This window comes from Crocuta crocuta, unplaced genomic scaffold, assembly GCF_008692635.1.
Source record: "Crocuta crocuta isolate KB4526 unplaced genomic scaffold, BGI_CrCroc_1.0 scaffold86, whole genome shotgun sequence".
NCBI lineage: Eukaryota > Metazoa > Chordata > Mammalia > Carnivora > Hyaenidae > Crocuta > Crocuta crocuta.
In genome coordinates, this window is record NW_027530972.1 from 129,878 (window position 1) to 135,344 (window position 5,467).

General features: G+C 39.1%; 1 pseudogene; it reads right to left on the reverse strand.

Annotated features, from left to right (window-relative positions):
• Window positions 1-374: 374 nt before the first annotated feature.
• Window positions 375-4,190, reverse strand: LOC144236306 (large ribosomal subunit protein uL29 pseudogene; annotated as a pseudogene).
• Between the last annotated feature and the right edge of the window lie 1,277 nt (window positions 4,191-5,467).

Consider the following 5,467-nt stretch of genomic DNA (forward strand, 5'->3'; position numbering starts at 1 on the left):
CAACTGGTACTTTTAGTTTCATTAAGAAGATTTACATAGCCTATTACATAAATGGGAAATATGCACTTTCTTTCCAAGTAGAGCAGAGATCTAAAACCTTCTCTTCAGGGTTAGAAAGCAAGCACTATCTTGGTTTGATGTTCATTTAGAATACTATTCATGGAATCTTTTGCTTCCCATAGCACTGATGAATGGGGAAACACAGTGCCTCCTCTACAAGGAGATCTCTAGATTGGACAGAACGTGGATGGAGAAGAACTGTAACAAAAAAAATAACAACAATAAACTTTTATGTCCTTGTTTCCTATGCCATTTCACTTATTATTTACTTCTTTTTTTCCCCAGTTTGTTTGTGTCTATTGATGCCATGATGCTCAGGCCTTGACCACAAACTTCTGCAGTGGGTACAACTGTTCCTTCTGCTGCTGATTCTTGGTTTTCAGTTTCTCTTCATGCTTGCTAAAATAGTGATGCATGGCATGCGTTTTCTTGGTCTGAAGACCCAGAATCTTTTACTTCTTGCCTTTGTAGAACTTTCCGAGGTTCTCTTTCTGCGTCTGGTTAATAATGGTGCAAATGCAGGCAATGAATTTACAAACAATTTGGATCTTGGAGAGCTTGGATGCCATACTGTCTGTCATTTTCGTGACAGAGAGCTGATTCAGCTTTAACTTTAGGTCGTCCAGCTGTTTCAGCAGCTCCTCTTTCTTGCCAGAAAGATTTCAAATACTAACCTTGGCAATGGCTGCACAAGCCGCCACCACCACCTACTCTGAGAAAAAGTGTTTTACTTCTTATTTGTACTTCCCACTGTCACATGTACATTCATACACACCACCACAGTCACCACACCCACCATTTCTGCAGCTCAAATTGCTCTTCATCTTTAATGGCCTAACTTTTTAAAAAAAATTTTAAATTTATTTTTTAGAGACAGAGAAAGAGAGCAAGCTGGGGAAAGGGGCAAAGGGAGAGAGAGAATCCCAAGCAGGTTCCATGCTCAATGAGGAGCCTGACACAGGGCTCAATCCCTGACACTGGGATCATGACCTGAGCTGAAATCAAGAATCAGATGCTCAGCTGCCTGAGCCACCCAAGTGCCTTCATGGCCTAACTTCTTTTTTGGCTGTGTTTAAGGTGGGTTTGTTTATTTACATTTTTGTTTGGAGGACAGTGACAAAATTGATTAACCAAAGAAAGCTACAATATCAACTGAATGTGGAATCCTTTACACAAAGTTAAAAACAAAAAGCTATCCTTAAAAGCTAAAGAAAAGCTTAATCCGGAGGCATTGGAGATGTTAGCATCAATAGACTGAGCACTGCTGGTCTGGAAAGGCTTTTGCTACCAAGGTGGTTAATTGTTCAAAGGTAATGTTCACCCATGAAGCCAATTTAAGGCCAAAGAATGCATCTTTGCAAGGAGTTTTCTTTTTTCAATAACTGTCAATAAAACAACAAGTGGAACACTAGAAAATTGAGCATGTCCATATTATCAGGGCAGCAAGACAACTAGCTCAGAACATTGAAGGGTCTGAGACTTGAACTAGTTGCCCTTATTGTTGAAAAAAACTGTTAAAGTATAAAAGCAAATCCAACAAGAAAAATATGAAAGATGCAGATAACAAAAGCTTTCTTCTTCAAAAAGAAGACAAAAGCTGCAAATGCTTCTGATAAACTTGTCATCATCACACCCTGCCATGTGACATTGCTTAATGGTTTAAATTGTTAGCTTATTGCTTTATGAGGCAGTGTAACTTAAAAGCTAAGAGTATGAGCCATAGAGTCAAACAAAACCCCAGTTCTTACTTACTAGCCACATAGTCTTGGGTAGGTCACTTTTTTCTTTCTAAGCCTCAGTATCCTCATTTGTAAAACTGTGATAATAGTAAGGCAGCAAGAGTCCAGGTTTTGGAGCCAAAATGCTTGGGTTTAAATCCTCTGCTTCACTACTTACTGGCAGTGTGAACTTGAGCAAATTGTCTAACTGAGCCATGGCTCAGTTCCCCTCCTTCTTGATAAAGTAGGGCCAGTTGATTATTAGGACCTCACTGGATCATTGTGAAAATTATAAAATATGTGTAAAACACTTGATAAGACCTCAATAAGTGTAAGTCATTAGTGATGTGGTTTGAAGTGTTAGGGTTTGGAGTTGACAGCAAAGAAAGAACCCTTGAGACATTGTTGGTGCACAAAGGTGGTTTTATTAAAGCCACAGGGACAGGACCCGTGGGCAGTATAAGCTGCCCTGGAGTTATGAAAAGTGACGGATTATATACCTTCAAGTTAGGAGGAGATTAGGGATACTGTAAACTTCCAAGGTATTTTGGAAACAAGTTTTCCAGGATCCTGAAGGGGCTAGCTATTGTTAGAACAAAATCATTTATTACTGTTTAGCAAAAACTCAGCGATGAGACCCTTCAGATGTATATAAGTGGGCCATATTCTTGCCAGATGATTGCTAACATATATCTTAGCGGGTAGAGATAAAGGAAGTTTCTGAAGGATTTTTTATATGTTAAAGAAGACTTACAGGATCGTGGAGATCAGGATAATGTTAGGTTAAGATTGCCTTTTGTCTTTAGCAAAGTGTCATCATTGAGGCAACTGAGTGCCTAGAGGACTGTCACTTTGCCTGTTTCAAGGACTTGTCAATGAGCTGTACGCAGTAAGGAAATTAAATTTTTCATTTCCCTTTGTTTCCCACATGAATTAGTACCTACCTCAGAAGCTTGTTAGGATAAAAAAAGATAATAAATAAAAGATTTTAATTTCAGTATAGTAAGTGCACAATAAATGTTAGCTTTTGTTATGTGTTTTCCTTTTGACTCTCCAACTGGCTTTTAAGTTCCTAGAAGAAAGGTCTTCTATTTTTTTCCTTGATACTCTAATGTGTTCTATGCAAATAAGAGTGACTCAATTATAGCCAAAGTAAAGAGTTAAAAAAACAAATCCTCATGAAAAAGTAGAAACTCAAATATCAGGACTTTAGACTCACAAGCCATGACAGATTGGGTTTGTTAAAATTGATGTCATAAGTAAAATAACAACTAATTTTTGACAATTTATAAATATCATCAATAGATAATTTGACATTCAGTTTCTTAGTTGTAGAAGGGAAGAAAAATCATTTACTCTTGGCTACACAATAACATTTGATGACCAGGGCTATATTGTAGCAGTTATTGAAGAGGGTGAAACCCACCTCTATGACAACTATGTAGATCTAGAAAGTCAGAAAGAAAAAGTGAAAGAAGAATTTAGCTGAAGGAGGTAATCTGCCCCAGACCCAATGAGTGAGGCTGGAAGGTAAGCACTTCATTTAATTGGAGCATTTCAATAAGAAAGAAAGAAGGAAAGAAAGAAAGAAGGAAGGAAGGAAGGAAGGAAAGAAGGAAAGGAAGGAAAGAAGGAAGGAAGAGAAATCCAGCAAGAAAGAACAATAAAATTCAAGGAAGAAAGGGACTGATTTACAAGAAAAAGTGAAAGGAATATAAAACGTGGCTTTACTAAGTGATCAATAAGCAGGGGTGTGATAGCAGTTTATAAATGTTTGAATCTTATACTAAAAAGAGGAGGAATTTGTTAAGAACAAGGAGGGATAATTAGACATTTAGAGAATGTAATTGACCGAATTCTCATTCCATGTAACTCAACCTAAGCATTTCTGCTGTGTACTGTGTGTACATTTTGACCTAAGGGATATGCTCTGATCTTCCCCTCCCCAAAAGAGGCCTGATCATCACACTATCTTTCTTCATGCACAGTCTTCTGAAGGGGAGCAGAATATGCTACCTGAAAATGTGCTTCTTTAACGTAAGGATTATTTTGAGCTGATTATTTTTGAGGCTGCAGACACAAGAGAATCTCTGAAAACAGAGTAGAAGTTGCCCTTTTGTTAGGGAAATTTACATTTATAAGGGAAATCTCCATTTGTAAGGGTATCCTTCTCTCTCTAGTAGGAAGAGAAGGATGACTATAAATCACAAGAGAATTTATCAAGAGAGAAGGCACAATTTAAATCTACACAACAAACCTTATGCTTGTTTACTGCACTTATCCTGAAACTTCCCATAACTGCCTTCCCACCCACCCTGACATTTCTTCTTGTCTTTACATAAAGATAATATTAAAGGGGTAGCTTGGGCCATTTTGGGAGGTTTTACTTACTGTTCCTGAGTCTTGCTTCATGTATATACAGGAAGTATACATGTTATCACATGTTATCAAACTTTTGTTGTTGTTGTTGTTTTGCTTAATTTTTAAATGTTTATTTATCTTGAAAGAGAGAGAGTACAAGCAAGTGAGGGTCAGAGAGAGAGGGAAAGAATCCCAAGCAGACTCCTTGCCATCAGCACTGAGCCCAATATGAGGCTTCATCTCAGGAACCCTGAGATCATGACCTTAGCCAAAATCAAGAGTTGGACACTTAAGTGATTGGGCCACCCAGGAACCCTTGGTTTTTCTCTTATTAATCTATCTTTTATTACAGAGGGATCTCAGCCAAAACCATAGGAGGGTAGAAGAAAAATTATTTTTCCTCCCCTCTGACGAGTCTGATGGGTCTGGAAAAAGACACCAAGATGGCAGATCGGACTCCATCTTATGACCACCTCAGGACTTTCTCTCCACCAGCAACCCGCTCCCAGTTTCCTGCCACTGGTTTCTCAGAAGACACGTCACCTCAGCAGAAACGAAACCCAACCCAGGAAAAGTGAGACCAAATAAGGAAACCTGCCCTCACGGGTCTTGACCCAGAACTACAAGTCCTATATATACCCCTCTCCCCAGTCTTGGGCTTGCTTCTACCCCCAAGTTGCAGAACCTCGCCGGAGAGCCTTTTTCAGTAAAGGTGTGCTCAGCCCTTTCCCCTTGGCTCCTTTGTCTCGTTCTCGAGCGTCTTCGGTTCACCACCCTCTGTTATCTCAGCCTTACACCCTCCACCTCCTGGGAGTTACCCATGCCAGTGTGCCTGTCATGACTTCTAAGCCTTTCCAAAATTACAGTCCAGACTCACACTCCCCTAAGGCAAAGCCTGTAGGTCTAATGGCCTTAATACCTTAAGAACATTATAGAAGAATCTGCACTGGAGCTGAGAGACATCCATTTTGAGGAGATGAGAAATTGATTGGCAACAGGGTCATGCTCTGGCAAAACTGACAGTTGTAAAACTTTTCTTCAGCAACCATTCTGTTCCACCCTCAGGTCTAGAATTTCAGACATCTCAGAATATATAAGTCCTTCCTGTAAGAGGAAAAAGGAATCAAATAAACAGCATCATATATGTAATGTCTTAATATGCTAGATTTAAGAGCAGGGATGGTGATCATTTTAAAAGAGCAATGTGGAGAAAGAAAAAATGCTTAAGTCAAATAAAAGAATTATGCCCTTAGAATTTTAGTCATGGGGCATCTGAGTGCTGAGCTCTTTTAGGGAAAAGAAACACCATCAGTGAACTTCAGTTTACT